Genomic DNA, 15,696 nt, shown 5'->3' on the forward strand with positions numbered 1-15,696 from the left:
AGACAGGTCGGGAGGAGAGGAGACTCTTGATGAAAGGTGGACATTGAGTTCAGTATTGACCATGTTAAGTTTGAGAAACCGTAAAGACATCCAGGAGGAAAATGCGGAGAGACAACTGGACAGCCAAGAGAGGAAGGAAGGGGAAAGATCAGAAGATGAGAGGTAGAGTTGATTGTCATCAGCATAGAGGTGGTACTGGAGGTCGAAGGAACTGATGAGTTCACCCAGGGAGGAGGTGTACAGGGAAAAGTGCCAAGGATAGAACCCTGTGGGACTCCTACGCGAAGGATGGATGGGGGAGGTGGGACCAGAGGAAGAAACAGAGAAGAAGCAGTTGGCGAGGTAGGAGATGAATCAAGAAAGGACGTTGTCAGAAAGGCCAATGGTGTGAACGGTCTAGAATAGGAGAAGGTGTCAAAGGCTGTAGGGAAGTCCAGGAGGATACGCTGGGAAAAGTGGCCCCTGGAATTGGCAGAGAGAAGATCAGTGGTGGCTTTAGTCAAGGCAGTTTCTGTGGAGTTGAGGAAGCAGACGTCAGATTGGAGAGGATCAAGGATGGAGCTGTCAGAGAGGTAGCTGCGAAGACGGTTGTAGATATGCAATCCAAATATTTTGGAGGCAAATGGGAGAAGAGAAATGGGGTGGCAGTTATATGGTGAGGTGTGGTCAAGATTGGGTTTTTAAGACAAAAGCATGTTTAAAGGCTGAGGGGGAGAGGGACAGATTGAAGAGGTGAGCAAGGTGTGAGCAGGCAGTGCGGGAGAGGGAGCGAAGGTGGTTAAAAGGGATGGGGACGAGTAACAAGCGGACCAAGTTGAGTGTGGAGAGGATAATATAAGAGAATGGACTTCATAACCCGTAGTGGAGTGAAAGGAGCACAAGAGGTGGTAGCTGGAGGAAGAAGAGGGTGGAGTGGTAGGGGTGGCAGAAGAGTGATGGGAGCAGGAGATTTCTTGAGCCTCAATTTTGGAAGTGAAAAAGGAGACTGTTAGGGTTCCCAGTATGAATACCACAGAGAGTAGTTGTGAGATGATAACAGAGTCTTTATTTTAAACACAGATCACACAGGTATAATATTAAATGCAGTCAATGGTAAAGCAGCTAGCAGAAATCCAAAGGAACAGCAGGAACAAGAAAACAAAATTACCAGGCACAAAAGGATAACTGTAGGTACAGGATACCAGGATAATCAGGTTTAGCTGGGAAGATGGAGAAGGTGGATACCTGACACAATAGGATGGCTGCAGGTACAGGATATCAGGATTACTAGGTTCGTTCGGAATACTGGGGACACTGTATGGTCCACGGAAGAATCAGACAGGAGGAAGGTCAGGCAAGCCTAGGTCACACGTTGGTAGATCACAACAGTACCAGGGAGTAGACAAGTGCAAAGTCAAATGAAGCCAGGGTCTGGGTCACAAGAAAAGGTGAGAAACTATGGAACAAACAGGAGTGAGATACCAGGGGACAATTAGAATCAGATCACAGGAGATACTAGCAGCAGAAACAGTTGAACTGGCACAGTTTGCTGGCGCAGGCAGTCTTATAAAGGCCAGACACAGTTAAGTAAACAAAAGAGTGAGAAAAACTCTTGCAGGTGAGGAGAAAATTTCCAAGTATAACAGCAGCACCTCTGGTAGCACAGCGGTACTACAGGCCTGATTCAAAATAAGGATAGAGTCCTAAAAGAGGCAAAAGTCTGTAGCAGTAGGGGAGGATGGGAGGTAAGGTGGGGGGGGTGAAGGAGTTTGTTGAGAGTGGCAAAAGGCGGTGGGGATTGGAGGACTGTGAAAAGATGATGAAGGATTGTTTAACAAGTAAGAGAGTGGAAGGTAGACAAAAAGGGCAGGAGCAGCAGAGTCAATAGCGGTGGTTAGAGTGTGGTTATAGAGGGAGGACAACTGGTTGGGCCAGACTGGATATAGGGGAAAGGAAAGTTTCAAGCAATAGGCAAAAATAGCAGGATCAAGAGCATAAAGATTGCATCTAGAAAGGGCAAATGTGTGCCTGGGGCGGGGTGCAGGAGATGAGATGAGAAAAGAGTGAAGGAGAGGAGATGGTGGTCAGAGAGTGAGAAGGAAGAGTTGAAGAAGTGAGAAAGAGCACATCAGTGGGAGAAGACAAGGTCAAAGGAGTGACCTAGACAGTGAGTGGAGGAAAGAGCTCCATTGTGAGAAGCCAAAGGAGGAAAATAAGGGGAGAAGTTTGATGGACGCTGGGCCTGTGGGGTTGTCAATGGAGATGTTAAAGTTACCTAGGATGATAGAGGGGAGGTGTGAGAAGAGGTAGTGGGGAAGCCAGGCAGCAAACTTATCAATAAATTGGGAAGTGGAGCTAGGTGGGTTGTAGATGACTGAGGCATGAAGATGAATGGTGTAGAAGAGATGGAGAGAGTGAACTTCAAAAGGAGGTGAATGAAACGGAGGGCTCGGGGGAGATGACACGAAAGTTACAATTGGGGGATAGGAGGATGCCCACCCTGCCGCCTGGACAATCATCAGGTCTGATGGAATGGGTGAAAGAGAGGCCCCCATAGCAGTGAGCAGCAGAGGAAGCCGTTTCCATGGAAGAAAGCCAGGTCTCTTTAATGGCGAGAAAGCTTAGAAAGTTGGAGATGAAGAGGTCATCGATAGAGGGCAGCTTGTTGTGAATGGATCTGGAATTCCAGAGAGCACAGGAGAAAGGGAGAGAGGGAAGTGGGGAGATATGGATATGGATGACATTGGCGGAGTTGCTAGTGTGTGTGGGTGAACTGGATCTGGGGACGGACATGAGAGCACAGGGTGAGAATGGGTATTGGGTGGGCACAAGGAGTCATGGTGAAAACTAAGGGGAAAGGGAGAAGGGGGAGGAAGGATAGATGGGAGAGGATAGACTAGCAAATGAGTGGGCGAAGGATGCAGGGGGTATATGGAAGTGGATCAGGGGGAGAGAAGACAGCAATGTGTATGTAACAGACTGATGTGCATGAGACTGACTGATGTGTGTTTAACTGACTGATGTGCATGAGACTACTAGTTGATGGAATTCAACAAAGCTACATTTATATTACAGAGATCAGGAATACACTGTAATGAGCAGCAGGAAAACAGTGATCCATATTAAGAAGTTCTATGAGCTTACATGAGCAACATTGGTAGATCACTAGTTTAATGAACACTGGGAATATGCTGGCAGATTCTTCAGTTTGTCAGGCCACATTAAAAATGTCTCTCTGACTTAAAGATCATCATCTGTACAGAGAATATCTGTCATTCACATCAGTCCCTGCCCCATTGGAGCTTGCTTCGAAAAGGGCTCAAACCTTTCTGACCAATGTTCTTTTAACTCCTCCTACTCTTTCTTCTTCTTCTGGTAAGCAGCCAAGTACACTGGGTAGATGGTCAAAGTTTGTGGATAGTTTTCTCCCCCAATTTTCCAGCACTCCAGAGGTAGTGTTCCAAAGATTGAACACAGTATAGATGTCTGTATTCTTTAGAGAACCAGTGCAAGACTCACTGGCCCTCCTTTCCCAACTGTTGCGAACAGTTGGAGGTAGAGATTTCTTTTGACTTCAACACTTTGGGTTCTGGCAAACCATCTGTTCACCATTTCCTTTTGTGTAATTGCTCCCTTAAGGAGTTGGTTCATCCTGCTTTTGTATACCTTGTCAAGGGTCATCCTTTCTTTCTCCACGATTTGATGGAACAGTTTGTCTAACCGATATAGGTACTCAGTTAGCTTCTCCCCTAGCTCTTAACATGTAGTTCTTAACTGAGCAGAACCATCCCATCATCTAAATTGTCTTATGTCCCATATCCATCTTCCAATGCTCCCAATGTAATTTGGAGCCCTAGCCTGAAATGAACTCCTCCTGGTAGGAATGTATGATCTCCTTAAGGGGGCCTAACAGACTCCCAACTATCCTTTGGCACTTGGCGAATTCCAGGCAATCTACTCTTCTAAATACTGGAGAGCAGTGTCTCTCCATGCTTCATACCCCTCTTCTCCAACTGGCTGGGGACAAAGTTGAAGTTGATGGGTTAGAGTAGATTGAACTGTGAGAGACAAAACCAAAGTTGATAAACAGGTGAAGACAACAAGACCTTTGAAGCACCAGCAGACTTAAGATATTCCATGGAAAGATTGGTAGGAGTGAGGACCTTGTAAAGGCTGCAGACAGGTGAGGTCTCTTAGTCTTAATTGAGTTGACCATTAACAAAGTGCCGATTGCATTAAGTGAAAAAGAATGTGCAGTTGTTAGTGTTGATGGTGCACTGCCACCTGTTGTCTGTAGCTGGTACTGCGGCCGAACCCCACACCTGACAGCTAAAATCAAACCTTAACTGCAGCATACTGCAATTCTCCCCAACTGTCAGGACAGAATGTGATACATGTAGCCAGTCCCATAGCAGCCCAGTGTTTTCATTTAATCTTGCAAAACAGTAATTAAGAAACACATAACAAGTTTAGGGCATAATATCCTATTTATTTGCAAATTACATAAGCGATTCTGGGAGTGGCGTATATGCAATAAAAAATACTCAGTTTCCATAAGGAAAATAGATGAGTTACACCCACGCAAAGCTGAAAACATAATGGAAATATTGCATGTTCCTCAAATCTTACATAACAAATGCATATGTTTAAAAATATTTCTCCTTTAAGATATACCAGGCAATTTCAGACATCAGTGTCAACATCCTGGGGCTGGCTGTCCATTCACCCAGGTTTCAAGTGAATTTCAATCTCAATTGTGGTAAATCTTTATTTATATCAACTTTTAGTTTTTAAAAGAACTATGAACATAAGAAAGATACATTTGCCCAATAGTTTTCATAGAGCAGGGAAACCTCAACCTTAGGTATAAAAAATAATAATTACATCTTAAGCTTTATATAATAGTAAATATTTATTTAGAGGTGATTAAATATTACTCTTCACCTAATTGTAAGAAACAAAGAACTGTGATGAAAATATCCTATGAAAACATGATCACCATGTGTCTTTTTCCATGGTCACTGTGAGGAGCACTGGTAATATAATGTATATGTATATATACATGTAATCTCCCATTCACTGTGCATGTGCCCCCCCTCCCCCACACACACACTTCACTGTGCTTATTCCTGTTGGGCTTCAAGGGGGCACGTTGCCAACTCTGAAAAATCTAATTTTTTTGCGTTGGCGGGGTGCCCCAATTAGTGCAGTGACCTCCTGCCATGCTTACCAGGCTCAGTCTGTTCCGCTGGCCCCACGGAAGCTACAAAAACCCTTGTTCACTTGCTTGCAATCTCTCGCCTTGACTACTGAAACCTCCTTCTCTCTGGCCTACCTGATTCTCACCTTGACCCTCTCACCTATCCTCAATGCTGCTGCCCACCTCATTTTTCTCTCCCGCCACTCTGTCTCTGCGGTCTCCCTCCAACAGTCACTACATTGGCTCCCCATACCCAACAGAATTAAATTTAAACTCCTCACCCTCACCTTTAAAGCTCTTAAGCAATTCTCCCCTCTCTACATCTCCAATCTCATCTCTACCTACACTTCTACCTGCCCCCTCCCCTCTGCCTGTGACCGCCGCCTCACTACTTCACTGATCACCTCTTCTCACTCTCGTCTCCAGGACTTTGCCCGGGCTGCTCTCCAGCTGTGGAACGATCTTCCACGTTCCATCAGGTTAGCATCTACTCTCAAAGGCTTCAAGCATGCCCTTAAGACTCATTTCTTTATTCAAGTCTATCAGTCCTCCTCCTAAATCCCTTGTCCTGGCTCTCACCCCCAGTTAGTACCACCCTATTTGTGTCTCCCCCTTCTCTTTAGGATGTAAGCTCTCAGGAGCAGGGCCCTTTTTCCTTGTGTGCTCCTTCTACTATTCCATCACCCTCTGTACCTCTTGGCCTGCTTCCCTAGCCCTGTTTTCTTAAGCTTTGGCCTTCTTCTCACTGATTTCTACCATCCCTTTCACTATCTGTCCTAGAAATAATCTGATTTTCTTTACCCTGCCATCTGTGTTTGTATATATTTTTTTATCATGTTGTGTCTTGGGTCTCTGTTTTCTGTATATGTAATGTACGGCGCTGCGGACCCTTTGTGGCGCCTTATAAATTAAAGATAATAATAATAATAATTGCTGCCAGAATATAACATTCACAATGATCACTATAAGCCTGATTTATTAAGACACACGAAATGAACATATTGTGCTTTTTTTTAAAAAAACCAAAAACATTTAAATGCACGTGAATCAGGAATACACACGTCAGTATTCAACTAGAAGCGGATTCAAAAGAATTCAGTTATTGTCACCTGTTAATAATAGTCATTAATTAAAAATCATACATTTATTAGGATGTTATAAATGTCAACTGTACATATTACATGCAGTTGCTTCCAATTACAAATATATACTGTAGCATGTATACGCATCTGACATCACGATCACTCGGCTCTTACACCTGTCCTATTATACAACTGTAAAGATGAGAGATGCCCAAAGCTTAGCACGTCCTTATTGTACATTGACTACGTACATACGCCCCTTCCCCTCTCCGTTCCGCCCATGAAATCCTAGGCTTTAGGAAGTGTCCTTTTCACTCCAAGATGAATTGCATACACTTGCATTTACTGGCGCATAGTTCATTTTTGTGCAATTTAACACAAAATACTGCATGTATTAGCATATACTGTACGTCCTTAATAAATCAGGCCCTATGTGTTTACTATGTGTTCTTGCATGTATTGTCCACATGTTAGGCAGTATGGAATACTTTGTATTATAATTCTTTTTTTACGTTTTATAAATACAGTTTGTTTGTTTTTTCTTTATATTTATGTACAGAGTGCGTAGAAGTACATACATACAGTATAACATTACACAGTAAATAAAACACAAAAAGTGTCATTATAAAATATCTACATAAATAATGGAGAGTGAAGAAGGTGGGTAATATATAGAAGTTAATATTTCTATTCCTATTATTATTCATTATTTATAAAGTGCCAACAGTTCACAGTTCATTGTTCTCTGAACAATGTGTCACCCTCCTTGTGAGCGCTTACAATTTAAACGGATAAGGGGAACAATGGAGACAGGGCCCTGATTCATCAAGAAACGCAAGTGGCGATACGTGTTGTATTTTGCGTATAATTGCTCTGCGCATGCTCCGAACCAAACTATGCGCCAGAGAATACTAAGGGGTATATTTACTAAACTGCGGGTTTGAAAAAGTGGAGATGTTGCCTATAGCAACCAATCAGATTTTAGCTGTCATTTTGTAGAATGCGCAAAATAAATGGCAGCTAGAATCTGATTGGTTGCTATAGGCAACATCTCCACTTTTTCAAACCCCCAGTTTAGTAAATATACCCCTAAGTCTTGCACTTTATCTTCAAACACAAATGATACTTACGACAACCTACAACTTGAAGGGAGGAACAGGGGTGCAAATGGGCAGTTGAACGTTTCCGAAGTACAGTAAAGTTGTTCCTAAGGATATTCAAGATCATGCACAGGGGGGGAGTAGGCTCCTTTTCAGATGTAAGGTTTGCACTCACTCCAGGTCACGTGTAAGTGACGGATGATAGTGAAGACTAAGCACTGCATACTCACACACACATTTTTGACATGACTTTCAATTCACCTACACACCTGACACCAATCATCTCATCAAATGTCATTATAACATCATGGCAGGTGGAGGCCATTTAGATTCTAAATATAAAGCACAAGAAATTACATTTCTGACTGCTTACTGAAAAGAGATAGGTGAAACTTTGACATGAGCGTCTCAGTGGGATCAAAACTATTTTCTTTTGACTGCATGGCATACGTTAGAGTGTGAGAATGCTTTAAATTGTCTTACTGACCCTTTTTTAAAATGTCACCAAATTACATTTCACCTGCTGTGAACCTAGGAATTGATTGAGCAACTTCCATTTCTGTAGAGCCGGCAATTTACCAACAAGCTGATCCCTACATACAGAGCTCCGCCTTTTGGAATGTTGCAGCATTTGAGAAAAGACACAATGTTAGGAAGGAAAAAGCTACAGCAGTAGAATGTCAAGTGAGAATGTTCAGAGTAACAATATTTGCATAGGGTGACTATGAAAATAAACCAACATTCATGATTACTGTAGTAAAGCAATGCTGGAAGTGTGAGTGACAATGGCATGGCAAGGGACATGAGGTAACCAGATGGCTCAATATTACAGGTAACAAATGCGGTCAATGTTGTTTTGCTTCTTGTAGAGGTTATATAATATATATATATATATATATATATATATATATATATATATATATATATATATATATATACACACAAGTTAACCCGTGCATGATACTCATGCATTCTAGTCAAATCAAGCTACTTAAGGTCTTAAAAAGGTTCTTGTCATGCATTTGGGCCTAGCCCAGGCCTCCTCAGGGGAAGAGCGTTACTTCCCGACACAAGCACCCTTTTTAATGTGTGTTCATGAGGTAAAATTACCTCACAAAAATGAGTTTGAGCCCTCAACTCGTAAATTTAGCCTTTACTACCCCTCCCACAGGGGGAGGGGGGGATGAGGGAAGTTAACTGACTTCACTATTCTAATTTGTTTGTCAAATCATGTCAGTATACCAAATTTTAGGTCAATTGGATGAGCCCTTTCTGAGAAAATAGTTTTTTCCACACACAAACACACGCCGCTAGGCTTTTACTTTTATATATTAGACAATGCTAAGAATTTAGTAGGTCAGTGTATAACTCCGCCCAGCAGGTGGCGCTGCAGCTTTTTTTTTTTCACACACAGACTAACACACGCCACTAGGCTTTTATATTATAGATATACACACACCTATCTATATACATATCTATCTATCTACATGTATATCTATCTATCATCATGTATATCTATCTATAGCGGCAGGAAATTCCGTAGCACTTTACAATTGGGAACAAACATTAATAGAACAATACTGGGTAATGTGTGCAGACAGAGAGGTAAGAGAGCCCTGCTCGCAAGTTTACAATTTATGGGACAATGGGAGTTTGAAACACAAGGGCATGTGTTACATTATATCGCACACTGGACCAGCTAGAATGCAAATGGTAAAAGTATTGAGTGGGCGGTGTGTGGCAAGGTTGGTCAGAGGGTTGTTGTCTTGTGTTAGCTGTGTAGAGGGTGGTAATAGGGTAACCTAGGGAGATTAAGAGGGTGGTAGAGGAATATCATAAGCTTGCCTGAAGTGATGGGTTTTCAGAGAACGCTTAAAGGTTTGAAAACTAGAGGAAAATCTTACTGTGTGAGGGAGGGAATTCCACAAAGTGGGTGCAGCCCGAAAAAAGTCCTGTAACCGGGGATGGGAGGATGTGATGAGAGTGGAAGAGAGACACAGATCTTGTGCAGAACAGTGGTGTCGAGTTGGGAGATATTTTGAGACCAGTGAGGAGATGTATGTCGGTGCAATTTTGTTGACGCCCTTGTATGTTAGTAGAAGAATTTTATATTGGATTCGCTGAAATACAGGCAGCCAATGTAGAGACTGACAGAGTGGCTCAGCAGAGGAAAAATAGTTTGCAATGAAAATCAATCTAGCCGCTGTGTGCAAAATAGATTATAGGGGTTCAAGTCTGACTTTGGGAAGACCAGTAAGGAGGGAATTGCAATAGTCGATGCGGGAGATGATGATTTAGATATAGAGTTGATGTGGGGAATAAATGATAGTTGTGAGTCAAGGATTACACCTAGGCAGCGAGCTTGCGGGGTGGGATTTACGGTCATGTTATCAACAGAAATAGAAATGTCAGGCAGGAAGCTTCTGTTCTATATCTATCTATCTACATCTACACATATCTATCTAATATATATATATATATATATATATATATATATATATATATATATATATATATATATATATATATATGCTCCATGGTGCAGTCTCTACTTTTTATTAACTAATTACCACCTTATCACCTTCTTGGAATCATGCATACCAGATTAAAAGACAACACACAGGATACACACAAGCTGATCCTTTATCCGTGTCGCTGAAGGAAGATGCACAGTGAAGTGAGACACCAGGCCATGACTCAACGCATTTCGTCATGCAGAACTTAGTGGATCATACATTCAACTTTACTCACTGTTGTCTTACAGTAGATAAAATAATTTTGTGTGCCATTGTTAGGGAACCTTTTTTTAAATAAATTTCTGATAATTCAGTATCATCCCTAAATCACCTCCTGTGATATCACTGTAATATTTTATATCACTGTGTCTATGCTTGGACTGGAGTACTTGAAGTGAAGAAGGGGAGGGCTTTTCTATGACAGCTGGTTGACCAGTCTGCATGTGTCCAATAGACTTGCTAATGAGCAGATATATAAAGTGTCAGCAACCTCTTCTAGAGAACATCCATATCTGCTATTGTTCTGGCTTTTCCAGAAATCCCAAAAGATATCATTGATCAGAGCCTTTATTGGCTGAGAGTGTCCTCCTGGAAAAGTCCTATAATCAAGTCCCATTATAGTGACCCACAGCTGAGTCTGCATTGATCTGGTATAATCTGATAGTTTGTAGCACATCTGTTCTATTTATAAATACAAAATATGCAATACAGAAATCTTTTGGGCAATAGTTTTCAGATGACGATTGAGTGGAACTACTTACAATGGATCTACTCTGAAACCAGAAAATGTGATACTCTGCACAGTTGGACACCAGAGAAAATGACATTCCTATAATATTGTGCTTTTCTTTTTGAACACTTACCTATTTTGGGTAACAAATGTGCTTAGAAAATAACCACAATCATTTCTTTATAGGTGTAGGACATTATTTTCAGTTTGGACCCATGGAGAATAAAAAAAGAAAAAATAGTGTACGCTGTTTATTTAAAAAAAACAATTGTATATAATTGAATAATTATATTGCACTCAACTTTTTCAAGGTATAATGAAGCCTTTATTATACTTTATTACTCCAATACTTCTGTCCACGAGTGATTCCATTAATTAAGGGAACAAAAAAAGAAATATTACGCTTTCTGTATAAACTTGACTGAATAAATATAATCATATAGGATGCATTCACCATAAATAGGAGTCCAAAGTGCCTTGAACAGTGGGTAAAGAAGTGACATCCACCGTTGTTAAGTATGTCCGGATCTACCTTCACCTTTCTGCATTTGCATGCTGCTTTGTATTGGCAGCTCCTGCCTCCAGGACTATTGGACTTGTTACATTGAATGTATCATTTGCCAGTACTTATCATCACCAGAGGTGGTGCTATTGTGTCTTTCTCCTTCTTACTCTAGGGGTTTACCTGTTGCAATAATTATCACCTGCACCTCGCGGTTCCCTATTTATACCTGCCTCTCTCTATTACCTGTGCTGGTCATTGTTGTTATGTAGCTGTTCCTTATTGTTGTATTCACCTGCTTCTCTTTTGCTCTGGGACTTTTACATGCTGCTTCGGATATCTCTCACCGGATTTCTCTTCACTCAGCCATTCCACCTGCAACTGCTGTATTCCTTTGCTACCAGTTTTTAGCGTTACTCTGAAATCCCTGCTTAGTATCTGCAATGTTCAGGTCATACCATTTCCTGTATTCTCTGATTTAAACCTATTTAATAAACATCTTATGCTTTCATCATATCCATAGCTGTGATTTCCAGTGAAGCGTGACAAAGTATTTATAAAATAAACTCATAGTGCAGTATTTTCTTAATAGACGATTGTGACAATGGGGGCAGTTTTCAGCATACTAATAGAGGAAGGACTGGTGGTTTCCCTGGGAATCTGCAGGCTGAGGATGCAGACAGGGTTAACTCTGTACACCTTCACACACACTGCACTGAATTACCGGTGGAGCACCTGGCCTAATCAATTAAAGAATCAGCTAGAGCAATGATTTGACAGGAAGCTTAAATAGCTGGGTTTGAGCTGTATGTGAAAGACTGGTGCCAACATGTGGCCAGTGTCCAGTTAGGGATCTAACTGTAATAGCCAGCGTTAGGGCTATGGGACTTTGTAAATATTTAAATACGTTTTGTGCGATCGCTGAAGACACTGCAGATGCTGTGTTATCCATTTATCCATTCTGACACACACATACAGGCACTAGGGTCAATTTGTTAGCAGCCAATTAACCTATCAGTATGTTTTTGGAGTGTGGGAGGAAACCTACGCAAACACGGGTAGAACATGCAAACTCCACATAGATAAGGCCATGGTCAGGAATTGAACTCATGACCCTCATCAGTGCTGTGAGGCAGAAGTGCTAACCACTTAGCCACCGTGCTGCACACCACAGTGATGTAGAATAGGAATCCCAGGATACCCAGTACAAAAGTTCTGTATTTGAGATAAAATGCTTCTCTGGACCTGTAATAAGTTATTTGTGAAACTCTGTGATATGTTATAAGACAGGCACTTCTACGCATTTCACAGGTTGTCCAGGAAAGTGTTGTTGGATTGTTACAGGACTCCATATATAGCCTAGAGAGTGTTTTCATTGGTGGCATAAAACTGCCCACATCGGTATGTTAATTAATGGTTTATAAAATAAAATAATATGGACTGTAACCACTAGTTTTAATATCATATGTTTTGAACAAGTTTAACATACAGTGATATTAACAATCATCAACATATTTCATTACATTAAACTGATATCTGTAATCATATCATTTTTCCGAGTCTAATCAAAATGACAAGCAATTAGAGAAAGCTTATATAGATAATGGTAATTTAAAGTATTGTATGATTCATCTGATTTTTGTTTGCATGACCAGCAAGGGTTTCACCAGCACAATACAATGTGTGTTGTTTATAATTTACAGAGACTTTAAAACATTTTTATTCACTTTAATAAATATTGCTATAGGTGTGGTTTAAATTCAGTAAACAGTTAAGACCAATTACATCAGAAAATTGTCTCTCTTAAATGGGGCTTCTCTCTGTTGCCCCCCTGCGTATGCTCAGAAGAGCAGAGCAGGGGCCTCAGGAGTTTGGACTGGCAGAGCTGGGCCCTCCCCCAAATTTTTCTATGGGGCCTGATGATGCCATGTTCTGACCCTGAATATAGTCAAATTAGACTTGGTAAAGTATAAAAATAAAAGGTGAAAACAATCAAAAGATGAACAACACTGTTGGCAGACATCCTCCATTGTTTCCATTCACATTAGTCACACCAGACAGAGAAAAGTGGCCGATTACATCTTTCCAATAGGTAATTCTGCTTTAACCAGAGTGCTAAATTGATCAGCGGATTTCCAAGTTCTGCTAGCAAATTCAACAATTTGGAAGTAGGTTGAATTTTTAAAGACTTTCTCATCTCCAGTCATTTCCTATTGTGTCATTTGCTGTAATTCCCATTCTGGACAGTCAATGGCAATTATCTGGCTGCTTTCCCAGAAGATGGTGAGGTAGTCTTGTGCCATATTCTCCCAAACTATAGCTGGGCATCCTCCTTATAATAAGGTCCTTAAAAATAATAATTATTATTAATAAATAATAATAATAATAATAATAATAATAAGTATGCCACAGAGGTGGAAGGAGGAAGGTCAGTGATATGATCACTTGAACCTTAATCTTTTCTTCATATTAACAACTAGCATGCCACCACCATTTAGAGAATTGAAGCCTTGGAAGTTAAACTATAGATGAACAGGTAAGTGAGAACCCTCAATCATTTCTCCCATGATTACCACTGAGTCCCCCTATATTGAATGAGGAAGAGGCCATCCCTGGGAATCTCACTAGTTGCCAAATCAATATAAAAGGTCCATCAACTCCACCGTTGGATAGCAAGACAGTTCCACGAGAGAGGAACATTTTCCATTGTATTAATGTGTGTGACTGTAGATTGGGGAATCATAGAATGTAGATCAAGCTTTCTGGGCTCCAGCATAATCGGAATAGAAAAGATAGAGATAGAAGAGATGAGTATGTTATTTAATATCCATGCGTCTTCTGACCGTCACGGCACATAATTTTTGTTAGGAATTTGTTTTGAAACATTTGGCAGTGACTAGATACAAGGGTAATTAGTAGATGGTTCCTAGTGTTGTGAAGGAAGTACAAGGTTATGTGTCCACCTAGGGTTCCGGTTGCCTCATAATGTAGGACATGGTTTTTATAAAGAGGTGTAGCAGAGCAAACAGCATTTATAGTGTAAATAGAAAACTCTCTTCTGGAGCTAGTATTTGGCTCCACAACCCTATATATAGCAGGTATAGGCTGACAGGTCTATACATCCAGTGCATCATGAACTGATTCTAGGATCTGTTCTACTAGACCAGCGGTAGAACAGAGCCGTTATTTCTCGAGTACTTATCCGATTCATATGGACTTCCAAGCCTATTAATGAACCATTAATATGGTCTGAATCGAATTGAGATCCACTCATTTGTATAAAAATATAAAAATATATGCATTACATGGGTGAACTGCTTCCATACCAAACAGATAAGAATTATGCTGCCAATTGGTGTGTTTTCGTTTCTGCAGAGAACGTCCACTGGAAAACCATCTGAAATGACTCTCTCCTCCCAGTATTATTATTTTATTTATAAAGCAGCAACATATTCAGTAGCACGGTACGACAGAGAACTAAACCAAGTGTAAATTGATTACAATAAAGAATTACAATACAGAAGATAATGTGAGACAATTGGAGTGATGTCTTTGTTCACAAGAGCTTACATTCCAATAGGAAACACAAGAGCGATACAGCAGGTACAAGTGCATGATTTCAGAAATGGAACATTGACCTATAAATGTAGATAAAGTGCTTTGGGGTAACATCAGAGAGCATGCCAGAGTCAAAGAGGAAAATGGTCCTCGATCGATAAAATGTTATTTTGATTTATTACATGTTGACAGTCTACTATGTAATTGTAATGTTTTTTAAGTAGGTCTTATATGTAATAGAGTTAGTTAACACCGTAATGAATAATATGTATATTTGTAATATATAGCAAAAAGGGAATATAGCATCTGTAAATTGCTGTGATAGCTATGAAATGTTAGGTACTGCATACATAGCAGCTGTCTCAATATCATCATCACCATTTATTTATATAGCGCCACTTACTCCGCAGCGCTGTACTAGAGAACTCACTCACATCAGTCTCTGCCTCATTGGAGCTTACAGTCTAAATTCCCTAATACACACACACACACAGACAGAGAGAGAGAGACTAGGGTCAATTTTGATAGCAGCAAAGTAACCTACTAGTATGTTTTTGGAGTGTGGGAGGAAACCGGAGCACCCGGAGGAAACCCACGCAAACACGGGGAGAATATACAAACTACACACAGATAAAGCCATGGTCAGGAATTGAACTCATGACCCCAGTGCTGTGAGGGAGAAGTGCTAACCACTTAGCCACCGAGCTGCCCTACCATGGCACCTACGGGCTGTATAACAGTGCCAACTGGTGGAGCTTGTACCTGGAGTTAAATGACGATGACTCCCACACCAAGTCAGAGCTTACTTGCACACCTTTCAAACTAGGGCCTACCCCAATACCGTGAAGTTAGAAAAAGTGTTTTCACACCCAGTCAAATATCTGAATATAATTGGAGTTTATTAACCATTAGATCACCCACATGCCTATAACATTTTTAGGAACAAGTTAACAATCACACTATAATCATGTGACATAGTCAATGCAATAAAACATAACTAGGTAAATATATATATAATACATGTAGTGT

This window comes from Mixophyes fleayi, chromosome 12 (genome assembly GCF_038048845.1).
Source record: "Mixophyes fleayi isolate aMixFle1 chromosome 12, aMixFle1.hap1, whole genome shotgun sequence".
NCBI classification, from domain to species: domain Eukaryota; kingdom Metazoa; phylum Chordata; class Amphibia; order Anura; family Limnodynastidae; genus Mixophyes; species Mixophyes fleayi.